Source organism: Narcine bancroftii, chromosome 3 (assembly GCF_036971445.1).
Source record: "Narcine bancroftii isolate sNarBan1 chromosome 3, sNarBan1.hap1, whole genome shotgun sequence".
NCBI lineage: Eukaryota > Metazoa > Chordata > Chondrichthyes > Torpediniformes > Narcinidae > Narcine > Narcine bancroftii.
In genome coordinates, this window is record NC_091471.1 from 228,841,971 (window position 1) to 228,857,239 (window position 15,269).

A 15,269-nucleotide genomic window follows, 5' to 3' on the forward strand; every position below is an offset into this window, starting at 1 on the left:
CGTTTATCTTGTAACCCGACACTTCTCCATATTATTTCAATTTCTTATATAATTCTTTTATTGATAGTTCTGGTTCTGTTAAGTACACTATAACATCATCCGCAAATAGACTGATTTTATATTCCTTGTCTTTTATTTTTATTCCTTTTATATTATTATCTATTCTTATCAATTCTGCTAGTGGTTCTATAGCTAACGCAAACAATAAAGGTGATAGTGGGCATCCCTGCCGCGTTGACCTGCTTAAGTTAAATTGCTTTGATACATGTCCATTTACTGTCACTTTCGCTAACGGTCCCTTATATAATGCTTTAATCCAATTAATATACTTCTCCGGTAAACTGAATTTTTGCAATACTTTGAACAAATAATTCCATTCTACTCTGTCAAAGGCCTTCTCTGCGTCTAAAGCAACTGCTACTGTAGGTGCTTTATTTCCTTCTACTGCATGAATTAAGTTAATAAATTTACAAATATTGTCCGTTGTGCGTCTTTTTTTGATAAATCCAGTTTGGTCTAAATTTACCATTTTCGGTACATGCTCTGCTAATCTGTTTGCTAATAGTTTAGCTATTATCTTATAATCTGTGTTTAGTAAAGATATTGGTCTATATGACGCTGGTGAGAGTGGATCTTTCCCTTGCTTTAGTATTACTGTAATTATTGCTGTTTTACATGAATCTGGTAAGCTTTGTGTTTCATCAATCTGGTTGATTACATCCAGGAGGGGCGGAATTAATAAGTCTTTAAATGTTTTGTAGAATTCTATTGGGAATCCATCCTCTCCTGGTGTCTTATTATTTGGTAATTTTTTTATTATCTCTTGTATTTCTACTATTCGAAATGGTTCTGTTAATTTATTTTGTTCCTCTATTTGTAGTTTTGGTAGTTCAATTTTAGTCAGAAATTCAACTATTTTCCCTTCTTTCCCTTCGTTTTCCGTTCGGTATAATTGTTCATAAAAATTTTCTAAAGTTTTCCTTAATTTCTTTTGGATTATATGTAATTTGGTTGTCTTTTTTCCTTGATGCCAATACCATTTTCTTAGCTTGTTCTGTCTTAAGCTGCCATGCTAGGATTTTGTGCGTTTTTTCACCCAGTTCATAATATTTCTGTTTTGTCTTCATTATATTCTTCTCCACCTTATATGTTTGTAGTGTTTCATATTTTATTATTTTATACGCCAATTCTCTTCTTTTAGTTGTATCTTCCTTCATTGCTAATTTTTTTTCTATATTTACTATTTTCCTTTCCAACTGCTCTGTTTCCTGATTATAGTCCTTCATCTTGGTTACATAACTTATTATTTGCCCTCTAATGAATGCTTTCATTGCATCCCATAGTATAAACTTATCTTCCACTGATTCCGTATTTATTTCAAAATACATTTTTATTTGTTTTTCAATAAATTCTCTAAAATCCTGCCTTTTAAGTAACATGGGGTTTAATCTCCATCTATACATTCTTGGAGGGATGTCCTCTAGCTTTACTGTCAATATTAAGGGTGAATGGTCCGATAGTATTCTAGCTTTATATTCTGTTTTTCTTACTCTACCTTGCATACTAGCTGATAACAAAAATAGGTCTATTCTTGAGTATGTTTTATGTCTAGCCGAGTAATATGAATATTCCTTTTCTTTTGGGTGTTGTTTCCTCCATATATCCAAAAGTTGCATTTCTTCCATTGATTTAATTATAAATTTGGTTACTTTGTTCTTTCTGTTAATTTTTTTCCCAGTTTTATCCATATTTGAATCCAAATTCAGGTTGAAATCTCCTCCTATTAATATGTTCCCTTTCGTATTTGCTACCTTCAAAAAGATATCTTGCATAAACTTTTGATCTTCTTCGTTAGGTGAATATACATTGAGTAGATTCCAAAACTCCGAATATATCTGACATTTTATCATTACGTATCTCCCTGCTGGATCTATTATTTCCTCTTCTATTTTAAATGGCACATTTTTACTAATTAATATAGCCACTCCTCTTGCTTTTGAATTATACAATGCTGCTGTTACATGTCCTACCCAATCTCTCTTTAATTTCTTGTGCTCCAATTCAGTTAAGTGTGTTTCTTGCACAAATGCTATATCATTTTTTTCTTTTTTCAGTAAATTTAGCAGTTTCTTCCTTTTAATTTGGTTATGTATTCCATTAATATTTAAAGTCATATAGTTCAACGTAGCCATTTTATACTTTGTTTATTTTCCCTTTCCGTTTTTCCATCATTACCTTTCCTCCTTTTCCATTTCTGTTTTCTTATTTTAAACCCTTTATAAGACTACATTCCTAAAACACCAAACATTTTCCTTATTCTCCTATTTAAAACTTCTTTAGCCCCAATCTCCCCTTCCCCTCCTGAGTTGTCTTTTATCCCTTGTCGGACAACCACATCTCCCCTCTCCATTTGGGTTTGCGAATTCACTCGCAAGCGTTAGCTGATTTTGCAGTGACCGCAACTCCTCCCCACCCAGCCCCCCCCAGAAAAGATTTCACTTTTCACATATAACAAAGGTCACTCTTTTAGTTCCCTCCTTATTCCCTCTATTCCATTTCTTTCCCTTATTAATTCTTGTCTTTACTATCTATATTTTTCTCTAAATATGGATACATTCACGTAGGCACATTATACATATACACACTTATACCTCTTTACCCACATACATATAAATCGTGGTCATTTTTACTCTCATTACACGTCTTCATCCCTCAGTCTATTTTGTAATTGTTCTGCAAATTTTCGTGCTTCCTCAGGATCCAAGAATAGTCTGTCCCTTGACTTAAATATTTTCAATACCGCTGGATGCTTTAGTATAAATTTATACCCTTTCTTCCATAAAATCGCCTTTGCTGTATTGAACTCCTTTCTCTTCTTTAGGAGTTCAAAACTTATATCTGGATAAATGAAGATTTTTTGCCCTTTGTACTCCAGTGGCTTGTTGCCCTCTCTTACTTTTTCCATTGTCTTTTCCAGTACCTTTTCTCTTGTAGTATATCTTAGGAATTTTACTAAAATAGATCTTGGTTTTTGTTGTGGTTGTGGTTTAAAGGCGAATGCTCTATGTGCCCTTTCTATTTCCATTTCTTGCTGTAGTTCTGGACATCCTAGGATACTAGGGATCCAATCTTTTATAAACTCTCTCATATTCTTGCCTTCTTCATCTTCCTTAAGGCCCACTATCTTTATGTTATTTCTTCTGTTATAATTTTCCATTATATCTATTTTCTGAGCTAACAGTTCTTGTGTCTCTATAACTTTTTTATTAGATTCCTCTAATTTCTTTTTTAAGTCCTCTACCTCCATTTCTACTGCTGCTTCCCGCTCTTCCATCTTGTCCACTTTCTTTCTCATTTCTGTTAAGGTCATATCTATTTTATTCATTTTCTCTTCTGTGTTGTTTATTCTTCTTCTTAAATCATTAAATTCCTGTGTTTGCCATTCTTTAAATGACTCCATGTATTCTTTAATAAGAGAAAGTATATCCTTTATCTTGCCTTTCCCTTCTTCTTCTATTTCACTGTACTCTTCCTCTTCCTCTTCTTCTTCCTCTGGGTTGGCCATCTGTTGTTTCTTTGTTGCCCATTTCTTCTCTTCTTTCTTGTTTTCATTGTCTTCTGTGTTCTCTTCTTGCTGCTGGTGCTCTGCAGGTGTCGTTGCTGGCTGTGGAGATCGACTCCCCAGCTGGTCACCCCTCCCGTCGGTGTGTATTTTTTCATGCGCATCGCGCATGCTCGAGGAGTCGCGCATGCGCAGTTGCGCACTTTTACGCGGCTCAACGAGCCATTTTTGTAGTCCACTTTCTACCGACCCGAGGGAGCGGGTTTCTCTCTCCACCGTGGGCCTCTTCGAACAGGTAAGGCCTTCTCCTTCTTCCTCCGTTGTCTTCTCTTCCTCTCTTCTTACCATTGATTTCGATTTTTCTTTTTGTCGCCATCTTCTTTCCACCTTTATACTCACTTTTCTTTAACTTTTATTTCTGTGCCTTTGTGTTTTCCTTTGTTTTTTCTGACTTTTCTGGAGAGGGCTGGAGTTCACCGTCCAGCCACTACTGCATCACGTGACTCCCCCCTGGTCGAGGCCTTGTTGAAGCATCAGTAATAACCACAAAGTATGCACCCTCCTGTTCCCTTTGGGACCATGGGCAGAGGGGAGGCCAGGGGATGTCCAACTGCTGCACTATCCTAACTTCTCCATTTTCTTAATTTCTTTTTTGGCAGGGAGGCAGCACACCCTGGTGTGAAGCCGGGGGCCCTCGGTAAGAATGTGGTGCCTTACCCCATGCTTCAGTTCCGTGGAGGATAATTGTGCTGCCACGATGGCAGGGTACTCCATTAGGGTGCCTGTGTAGGCATCGTTGGACAGCATGACGGAGTTAAGGTTCAGCATTTGAAAAGTTCTGGTGTGCACCAATTGCGTCCTTTTCAAGACTGCCAGTGGGCACTGGGTATGCATGAAATCAGCTCCCAGGAGCAGATGCACCACTGCCACGACAATAAAAGTCCACTTAAACTTGTGGCCAAGAAATTGTAGGGAGATGGTGCGGATGCCATAAGTTTGTATAGAGGTGCTGTTCCTTGTCCTCAGTGCAGTAGGCTGTGTGGGGAAGTTAAATTATTTTGGCACAGGTGTCTACAAGGATCCGCCTTCTCAACAGAGACCCACACGTGGAAGAGCTGTCTCGTTGCTCAGACGCTGCAGCCATTAATGATGACTGGCCATGACATTTCCCAGAAACACCCAGGGTGCGTGGCATTTCCTTTCTTTCTGCATTGGCCTTGTTTCCAACTGGGGTTTGAAATGGGGATCTGTTCCACCGAGGAGCCGTTTGCTTTCTTCACTCTCCAGAGCATGTCCGCTGCTGTCCTGGTCGAGTGAGCTCACTACGTAGTAGTAGAGAGTGTTGTCAGCGGCGATCTATCGAAGATGGAACTGGGCCTAGCTGGGTTGGAACCAAACGTGTAGCTGTGATGCCCAGAACATTGGCAACTTGAGTGAACTGGGTGGAGAGCTGCTTGGTCCATCATCTTCAGGTCCACTCACACTTATGTTGAGATCGAAGACTGGTTTATTGCTTTTCCAGCTCTATTTATACTCTCTCCATGTCTCTGTCAATAGGTATGACATCATTGCAAATTTGGCCTCCAACTGGCTGGCTTTCTCACTGGTGCTCACTGTTTCCTGCCTTGCAGTATGTCACGTGGGATGATGGCTGTTGGTCTCTGCAGGCCCCTCACAATCACCGTGTTCATCAGCCATTTTGTGAGCTGGGTCGCGACTCAGTTTGTGGGCCACTAAACTGTGTGAATTTGGATAAAGAAAATGGTAAAATGGATCCTAAAATTGCCGAAATAGAGTTTTGGAGATTGGGGGGGTGTAGCAAGACAGCATAGAGGGCAGACGTGCGGTCCTACTCCTCCCCAGTCAGTTTTTTTTAAAACACCCATTTTTAAACTTTAATCTGTATATAAACACTTTATTTCTACTTATAAGTACATTATTTGTCTATAATAGCAGCTAATACTAAAATATCTAAGACTCAACTACAGAAAAAAAACTACTCTTTAAAAGTGTTAAAGAACCGAGGCCTACCTGTCCAGCTGGAACTATGGAGTTGCCTTCAGGAACTTCCAAGCCACAGAGAACTCCCCTGAGGAACAACTTGAGGAGGAGTTTATAGAAGGTGGGTCCCAAGATGTGGTACTAGAATCTGGAATGAACTCTATTTTTACTGTTTTGGAAGGGATTGTCTGCCATATGGATAATATGTCTCACCAAATGACCCAAATGCAAACTACAATGTTTAATGTGTCTGAAGATATATCCACACTTATGAGAGATGTTAATAAATGCCTTACTTCAGTGGATGTAGTACAGGAACATTTTAAAAAACTTGACACAGCTTTCTCTGAATGTAAAGAACAAATCATACATAATAAGGATAAAATAGAGAAAGCGGAAGATTTGTTCATGGATTGGAGAATTCAGAGAGAAATTTATTGAAAAAGATTGATTCATTGGAAAATCAAAGTCAGATAAATAATGTAAAAACTGTGGGCCTTCCAGAAGATATTAAAGGAGCAGATCCAATAAAATATTTTAAGGACAAGATCCCCAAGATGTTGGGTAAAGAGTTCTTTCTTGGTGGTTTAGTATTGGAGAGGGCATATAGAGTGCTAAGGAAGAAACCATTACCGGGAAAGCAATCACGAGCAGTTTTAATTCAGTGCCTGAATTATTAGGATAGAGAAATGATTCTACGGTTGGTACAGAAGGAAAGACAAAGTCAATCTCCAATGATGAGTCAGAATAATAGAGTTTTTTCTATGCAGATTTGAGTCAAGAAATTATTGGCCATCAAAAGGAGTTCAATGTGGCCAAAGATGTGTTGTGGCAGAAATGATATAAACACAACCCTGTTGTGTTGAAGGTTCTTTATGGCAATTATCAATCTCAATTTTTTGAGAATGATCATGATGCATTGGTTTTTGCTAACTTATTACCGGATCTACGTGGTCAGAGAAGAGTCTCATCATCGTCACCTAAAAGAAAGGCCAATGGAAATGGAAATGGACAGAATAGAAAGAATGGAAAAAGAGGAAAGATTTTGAATATTGAATATTGATTTACAACCACATCCCATTACTGCAATTTTTGGATTACCTATGATAGATTTGACTTATTTATCTCTTCCTGCGGATCGTATAATTGCTTTTCTTACACTAATGGCTAGAAGATCTATACTATTGAATTGGAAAGAGGTTAATCCTCCCACTGTTTTCCAATGGTTTACCCAAACTATACTATGTTTAAATTTAGAGAAAATTAGAAACTCTGTCTATGAATCCCCTTCTAAGTTTGAGTTAACCTGGCGACCATTTATTCAATATTTTCATTTGTGGTGAGTTGATCTGGCTCTGTTTTCTTTTTATGATTATGTATGATAATTGGGCTGTTAGATGAGATCGGAGTGATCGGCGTGATTTAGCTATATCGGTAGGTTCTTTTTTAAGTTTTTAATTTACCCCCTCCATAAATCTTCGTCCGCGAAGCCAAGCCAAAGAAAGAATTCAGATTTGTTTTTTCTTCCTTTTTGGGTTTTTTTTTCTCTCTTTTTTTAATATATTTTTATTAATTATATCTTTTTTTTAGAGATAGTTCATACTCTAAACTGATCTAAATTTTTTTTATGATATATTTTTATTCTGCAATATTATTGTTTAATATCTCTGTATTAATTCATTATTTACTATGTATTTTTCATATCTCTTTGAACTGTATGTGTTTATAAATTATAATAATAATAAAAAGATTGGAAAAGAAAGGGAAAAGAGTAAAGATTGAAAGAAGGAGATTTGACACACAGTCTTATTGATGTTGAAGATTTGAACCAGTCATTGAGACTGGAGTCGCTGGGCTGATTATTTCTATGATGTTGAATTACATCATTATATATATTGTATTTTTGGCTGGGGGGAAATGGATGGCACTGATATCTTTGATAGTGATCTACAACTGATGGGGTTTACCACATCCAGTTTTTTAGGGTGTTACTAAATTTTGGTGATTTATTTTTCTTTTTGGGGGGGAAATTAATTGTATTCTTTTTATATGAACTTTTTCTATAATATTAGGGGAGGGAGAGTGCATTTCATTTATTAGTAGGAGAGTGATTTTTGTTGTATTAAGTGATTAGATTGTTAGTTTGTTAAAATGTTTAGTTTGAAATTTGAAACATTTAATGTTCAGGGATTAAATAATCCAATTAAGTGAAAGCAAGTTTTAGCTTGTATCAGGAAAATTAAAATTGATATTTCTTTTTTACAAGAAACACATTTGACTGAAAAAGAGCATTGGTCATGTGTTTTTTTCCTCATTTAATTCTTAGACAAAAGGCATAGCGATTTTAGTTCCTAAGAATTTATCTTTTGAGTTGCATACTATAGAGGGGAATGCTGGGAGGTTTTTAAAAGTGGACTTTAAAATCTTTAATGAACCTTGGACTTTACTTAATACCCATGCGCCTAATTTAGATGATGAGTGTTTTATTTCAGACACTTTTTTGTTATTAAGTCAAGCTAATGAAAATATTTTAGTTGGGGTGGATTTTAATTGTGTTTTCGATCCTTTGATGGATAAATCCCCAAAATATATTAGAAAATCAAAGATGGCGATACAAACTGGGGCTTTAATTAATGATTTAAATATGGTTGCTATTTGGAGAAGGATTAATCCTACAGAGAAAGATTTTTCTTTTCATTCTTCTCAACGTGATTCCTTTTCTAGATTAGATTTTTAAAAAAATATCGGCACATTTACAAGGAAAGATATTGCAGGCAGAATATAAGAGTAGAGTTATATCAGATCATTCTTTATAATTTTTTTCTTATGAAAAGTCAGGGGTAGAACATTCATCCTATAGATGGAGATTTAATACAACATTGTTGAGAAAACCTGAGTTTGTTACTTTTGTTAAAGAACAGATTGTTTTTTTCTAAACTGAAAATGATAATTCAGTTAAAGGTCATTTTATATTATGGGATGTGTTAAAAGCTTATTTAAGAGGGCAAATAATTAGTTATACTACTCAAGTTAAGAAAAGATATATGGCTGAAAGTCTTAAATTAGAAAAGTAAATTGATGAACTGGAGAAGGAATTTCAGAAGAGAGTGACAGAAGATAGGAAAATAGCGTTGACTAAATTGAAACTGTGATATAATAGGTTACAGACTTATCAATTTGAACGTTTACTTAATTGGTCTAAGCTACAATATTATGAGTGGGGTGAGATGGCACACAAAGTACTTGCATGGCAGTTAAAGAAGGAACAGACCTCAAGGGTTATTAATGCTGTTAAAAAGAATTCAATAGTTACCTATAAACCTCAGGAAATCAATGACCTGTTTTATTCATTTTATAAAAAATATATATAATACTGAGGGGAGATGGGATAATGGATCTATTGATTCATTTTTGTCTACATTAACGTTATCAGCATTAGAAGGAGAGGATATTATAGATTTGGAAGCTCTGTTTACAGATCTAGAAATTGAGACGGCTTTGTTGGAAATGCCTAATGGTAAGTCACCAGTTGATGGCGGGTTGTCGGTGGAATTTTATAAAGTTTTTATGAGGATTTATCCTCAGTGTTTGGGGAGGTACTACAACAAGTGACTGAACATTATGAGTTACTAGAATCTTGTTCTAGTGCTTTAATTACTGTAATTCCAAAGAAAGATTGAAATCCATTAATGGTGTCTTCCTATGGACCTATTTCTTAATTGAATGTGGACTATAAAAAAATAGCTAAAATGTTAGCAAATCGACTTGATAAATATTTGCCTAAATTGATACATGTAGACCAAACAGGTTTTATTAAAAATATACATGCTTCAGGTTATATTCTTCAATTAATTAACTTGGTCAATGCATACAGGCAGCAACCCAACCATCCAATGGTGGTTGCACTTGATGCAGAAAAAGCCTTTGATAGCATCAAATGGGATTTTGTATTTAAGGTTTTGGAAAAGTTTAAATTTGGGCCCTTTTTTATTGGTTGGGTTAAAGCTTTATATACAAACCTGACTGCTAGGGTGGTGACAAATGGACAAGTTTCATTGTCGTTTAAATTGACACATTCTACCCAACAAGGTTATCCATTGTCACCAGCCCTGTTTGCATTGGCCATTGAACCATTAGCTCAATTAATAAGGCAAAATGAACAGATGCAAGGGATGAGAGTTCTGGATGTAGAGTATAAGATTAATTTATTTGCAGATGATGTTTTCATATAGTTAACAAACCCAGAACAATCCTAGCCACACTTATAGGATTTTTTTTATTACAGTACGGAACATTATCTGGATGTAAAGTTAATTGAGATAAAAGTGAAATTTTGCCAGTTGGTGAAGGAGATTATTCAGTTTATAAAAATGTTATTTATTTGAAGTGGTCAGATAAAATTAAATATTTAGGAATAATTGTGGATACCGAGTATGAATCTTTATATATATTAAATTATGTTCTATTATTGAAAAAGATTAAAACAGATTTAATTAAGTGGAAGGACCTTCCGTTAACACTAATTGGCAGGGTTAATTGTATTAAAATGAATATTTTTCCACATATTCAATATTTGTTTCAAGCAATACTATTTTTTCTTAAAAATAACTTTTTTCACGACTTAAATAAAATCACTCGGGAATTTTTATGGAAAGGAAAACTACCAAAGGTAGCATTAAATAAACTTACCTGGAAGTATGCATTAGGTGGATTACAATGACCTCACTTTCAGAACTATTATGAAGCAGCCCAACTTAAATTTATTAGTGGTTTGATGGACTTGGATCGGCCTCCAAGTTGGGCTAAACTTGTGATGGCATGTATTTCTGAAACTGCAATACATCAATTTATATTTTGGTGGAATATAAATTAATTACAGGAGTATAATATGCCAAAATTACAACATTTATAATGTTATGGACTAAAAAGGATCAAAAAGTAAATTATCTATTTTAACTCCAATAATCAGCTTATTCCATTTTCATTATTTAATAGTCATTTAAAGAATTGGGATTTTAAGGGTATAAAAACCTTAGAGGATTGCTTTGTAGAAAGACAATTTCTTTCTTTTAATCAATTGAAAGAACGTTTTGATATCTTGAAAAAAAATTGTTTTTTTACTATCAACTTCAATCATTGGTAAAAGAAATATGTATTGTAGAGAGATGATTTTCTTGTATTGTCAGAATTCGAGTCTTTGACTTGTTCTATACTAAAAAAAGGCTATATTTCTGTTATGTATGAAGAACTACAAGATAATATGGATAAGCCGGAATGGGAGAAATCTAAGCTTAAATGGGAAAATGACATAACTTTTGTTTTTCCTGAAGAATATTTAATGGATATGTGTTATGATAGTGTTACTAGATTGATAATGTAAGATATGGAATGGTAAATTCAACCGGCAGCTCCAGCAAGCCACACAATGAGTTGCTTTGTTCACTGGTGCTAGAACTGTCATCTAGGGCTGTCTGTCATTGTGCTCTCCCAGTAGTTTCAGTGGGAAATGGAAGAAGTAGCTACTTTGCCCATGGGTGCCAGCTCCGCTGTCTGGACAGCAGTTTGGGAACTCTGTAACCCAGAGTGTCGGTGGGACTGACCAGTACCTCTTTCAAGAGTCACAGGATCACACAGGCCAGGGTATTCAAGGGAGAGGACTTGGTGACAGAAAGACACTTATTAAACCGAAAGAGACCTTTGAAAGACTTGCATGACAGAAGGCCACTTTGTAACTCTAAAGAGGACTTAAACATAGGAAACATAGGAAGTAGGAACAGGAGTAGGCCAAAAATGGCCCATCGAGCCTGCTCCACCATTCAGTAAGATCATGGCTGATCCAATTTATGACCTAACTCCACCTACCTGCCTTCCCCCCATATCCCCTAATTCCTCTATCATGTAAAATTTATCTAACCGAATTTTAAATATGTTAAATGAAGCAGCCTCAACCACTTCCCTGGATAGAGAATTCCAAACATTCACTACTCTCGGGAAAAACTATTTTTCCTCATCTCTGTCCTAAATCTACTCCCCCGAATCTTGAGACTGTGTCCACTCATTTTAGTTTCCCCAGCCAGCTCAAAAAACCTTCCAACATCTATCCTATCCATACCCTTCATAATCCTATATGTTTCTATAAGATCTCCTCTCAATCTTTTGAACTCGAGTGAATACAATCCTAGACAATTTAATCTTTCATCATAAGTCAACCCCTTCATCCCAGGGATCAACCTAGTAAACCTCCTCTGGACCATCTCCAAAGTCAATATATCCTTCCTCAAATATGGAGACCAGAACTGGACACAGTACTCCAGGTGCGGTCTCACCAGTACATTATACAGTTGCAACATTACCTCCCCACTCCTGAATTCAATTCCTCTAGTGATGAAGGCCAAAATTCCATTTGCCTTCTTAATAACTTGCTGCACCTGCAACCAAACTTTTGGTGATTCATGTATAAGCACTCCAAAGTCCCTCTGCACAACAGTATGCTGTAGTTTTTCACCCTTTAAATAATATTCAGCTCTTTTATTTTTCTTGCCAAAGTGGATAACCTCACACTTACTAACATTGTACTCCATCTGCCAGACCTTTGCCCACTCATCCAGCTTAACTATATCCCTCTGCAGACTCTCCACATCCTCATTTCAATTTGCTCTTCCACTCAATTTGGTGTCATCCGCAAACTTGGCGACACCATATTTTGTCTCCTCCTCCAAGTCATCAATGTAAATGATGAACAGTTGTGGGCCTAGCACTGACCCCCTGCGGCACCCCACTTACTACTCTCTGCCAACCTGAAAAACTCCCACTTCTCCCGACTCTCTGCCTCCTGTCAGACAACCAATTTTCAATCCATGCCAATATACTTCCCCAGACTTCACTTTCCTGTAACTTACTGAGAAATCTCTTGTGTGGCACCTTATCAAACGCTTTCTGGAAATCCAAATATACAACATCAACCTGTTCCCCTCTATCCACCTCACCCATTATATCCTCAAAGAATCCTAACAAGTTTGTCAAACAAGATCTTCCCTTTCTAAAACCATGGTGCGTCTGCCTGATTGAACCCTTACGTGCCAAATGTTTCACTATTTCATCTTTAATAACAGCTTCAAGCATTTTTACAACTACAGACATCAAGCTAATTGACCAATAATTTCCAGTCTTCTGCCTACATCCCTTCTTAAAAAGTGACGTGACATTTGCTGTCTTCCAGTCTGCTGGGATCTGCTCAGAATCCAAGTAATTTTGGTATATGACCACCAATGCATCAACTATAACTTCTGCCACTTCCTTCAGAACCCTTGGATGCATATCATCAGGACCAGGTGATTTGTCTGGCTTTGGTCCCATTAGTTTCTCCATCACTACTTCCTTTGTAACAACTATTTTATCAAGGCCCTCCCCAACATTCGCATCCTTAACTCCGCAATTGGGCATGCTGGATGTGTCTTCCACCATGAAGATTGACACAAAATATTTGTTTCATGCCTTGGCCATTTCCTCATTTTTTGCTACCAGTTTTCCTTTCTCATCCTCCAAGGGTCACTTGTTAACTCTGGCCACCCTCTTCAATTTTATATATTTATAAAATTTTTTGCTTTCTATTTTTATATTTTGTGCCAATTTACTTTCATAATCCTTTTTCACATTTCTTATTACCTGCTTTGTAACCCCTTGTTGTCTCTTAAAGTTTCCCCAATCTTCCAGTTTCCCACTGCTCTTTGCAGCTTTGTACACCTGCATCTCCTTTCTTTACTTTGTTAACCATGGTTGATTTTGCCCTCCCTTGCTGCTCTTTTTCCTGACAGGAATATATTTGTGTTGAGCACTACAAAATACTTCTTTGAAAATCTTCCACTGTTCCTCAACTGTTTCATCAATTAGCCTGTGCTCCCAGTACACTCTGCCCAATTCCTCCCTCATCCTCTGGTAGTCACCCCTGTTTAAGCATAATATATTAGTTTTAGATCTAACTGTTTCCCCTTCCATCTGAATGAGAAATTCAATCATACTATGATCGCTATTTCCCAGATGGTCTCTGACTATTACATCATTTACTCTACCTATCTCATTGCATTACGCTAGATCCAGGAAAACATTTTCTCTTGTTGGTTCCTTAACATGCTGCTCAAGAAAGCTATCGTGGATTCATTCTATGAAGTCCTCTTCCAGACTCCCATGACCAACTTGAGTTTCCCAATCTATGTGGAAGTTAAAGTCGCCCATGACTACTGCCGTATCATTATTACATGCCTCATTTATCTCTTTATTTATTTCCTGTGCCACTAAACTATTGTTATTTGGTGGGTGATAGATAACACCCACCAATAATTTTTTTCCCTTTGTTATTCTTTATCTCTACCCAAATGGACACAACATTATCCTCTTTAGATCTTATATCATCCCTCACTATTGCCTGGAGCTCATCTTTGATTAAGAGTGCAACTCCACCTCCCATACCATCCTGTCTATCGCTTTGCACCACCTGATACCCTTGAAAGTTTGAAAGGAATGAACCACATGTGGTGACTAGAAGGTCACCAAGGTGAAGGAAATAAAGGTGGATGTTGACACATTCAAATCTCAAGCAAGCCTCATAATCGCCTGACAGGGTTAAAAATCTATAGTGACCACAGTCATCTGGATACAGCCTCAAACTAAAAGATCAGTGGACAAGGAAGCATATAATCCCAAACGTGGAGACCAGATCCGTGATGTGTTCCTTCTTGTCTGACCGACTTAGGGGTTTATCTTGGGAAATTATTGATTTTCCGGGCATTCAAGCTTGGACTGAAATGGTCTGGGAAACACAAACATCATACAATAGTCGATTGTTCATATAGAGTTGCCATTAAGGCTTGTGATTGGGTGTTAAATTTTTTTGGGTTTATTCATTTATACACACTGTCTTAAAATTAACCCATTTGTTTGTGTCCCTCTCAGTTGCTGCTATGGAGTCTAACACTAGATTGCTCCATTCTACTGCACTCCTCAGTGTTCTTTCATTCACTGTTAATTTATTTTCTTGGTTTGTCCTTCCAAAATGTAACAGCTCACAGTTGTCTGCATTAAATTCCAACTGCCATTTTTCTGCTATTTTATCCAGCTTGTCCTATTTCACTGCAAGTTTTGAAAATCTTCTTCATTGTCCACAGTGCCTCCAATCCTAATGTCCTTCTGCAAATTTGCAGATACAATTTCCCACATTATTATCCAGATCATTGATATAGATGATAAACATCAATGGTCCCAGCACCGATCCCTGACACACACCACTATCAACAGGCCTCCAGTCAAAGAAGTAATCATCCACCACTACTCTCTGGTTTCTCATATCCAGCCATTGTGGAATACAGTTCACTACTTCACATGCATACCTAGCGTCTGGACCTCCCTGACTAAGCTATCTTGCAGTACTTTGTCAAAAGCCTTGTTGACAACATCCACAGCCTTTCCTTCATCAATGTTCCTGGTAACCTCTTTGAAAAACATGACCACGTAAAAATCCATGTGGATTATCCCTCATCAGTCCCTGGCTATCTGAACACTTGTATATCCGATCTCTTAGTACACACTTCAATAATTTACCAACAATAAAGTCCTCCAGCCTATAATTTCTAGGGTTACTTTTGGATCCTTTTTTAAACAACAGAGCAATGTGAAATCCCCTCCAATACTACAGCACCACACTCATGGGTGA

The 15,269-nt window shown here is 36.8% G+C and overlaps 1 protein-coding gene across 3 annotated transcripts in view; it reads right to left on the bottom strand.

Moving 5' to 3' along the window:
* Positions 1-15,269, bottom strand: part of LOC138758201 (neuropeptides capa receptor-like) — a 99,531-nt gene that overhangs the window by 14,497 nt on the left and 69,765 nt on the right. Inside the window, exons 5-6 of one of the 3 annotated variants that reach the window (XR_011354205.1) lie at positions 10,253-10,395; positions 5,594-5,711 (exon numbers count right to left, since the gene is read on the bottom strand). The exons of the other annotated variants lie outside the window; for them this stretch is intronic. The gene's annotated coding sequence lies outside the window, so the exon portion shown is untranslated. The remainder of the gene's footprint in view (positions 1-5,593; positions 5,712-10,252; positions 10,396-15,269) is intronic. 3 annotated transcript variants of the gene reach the window in all.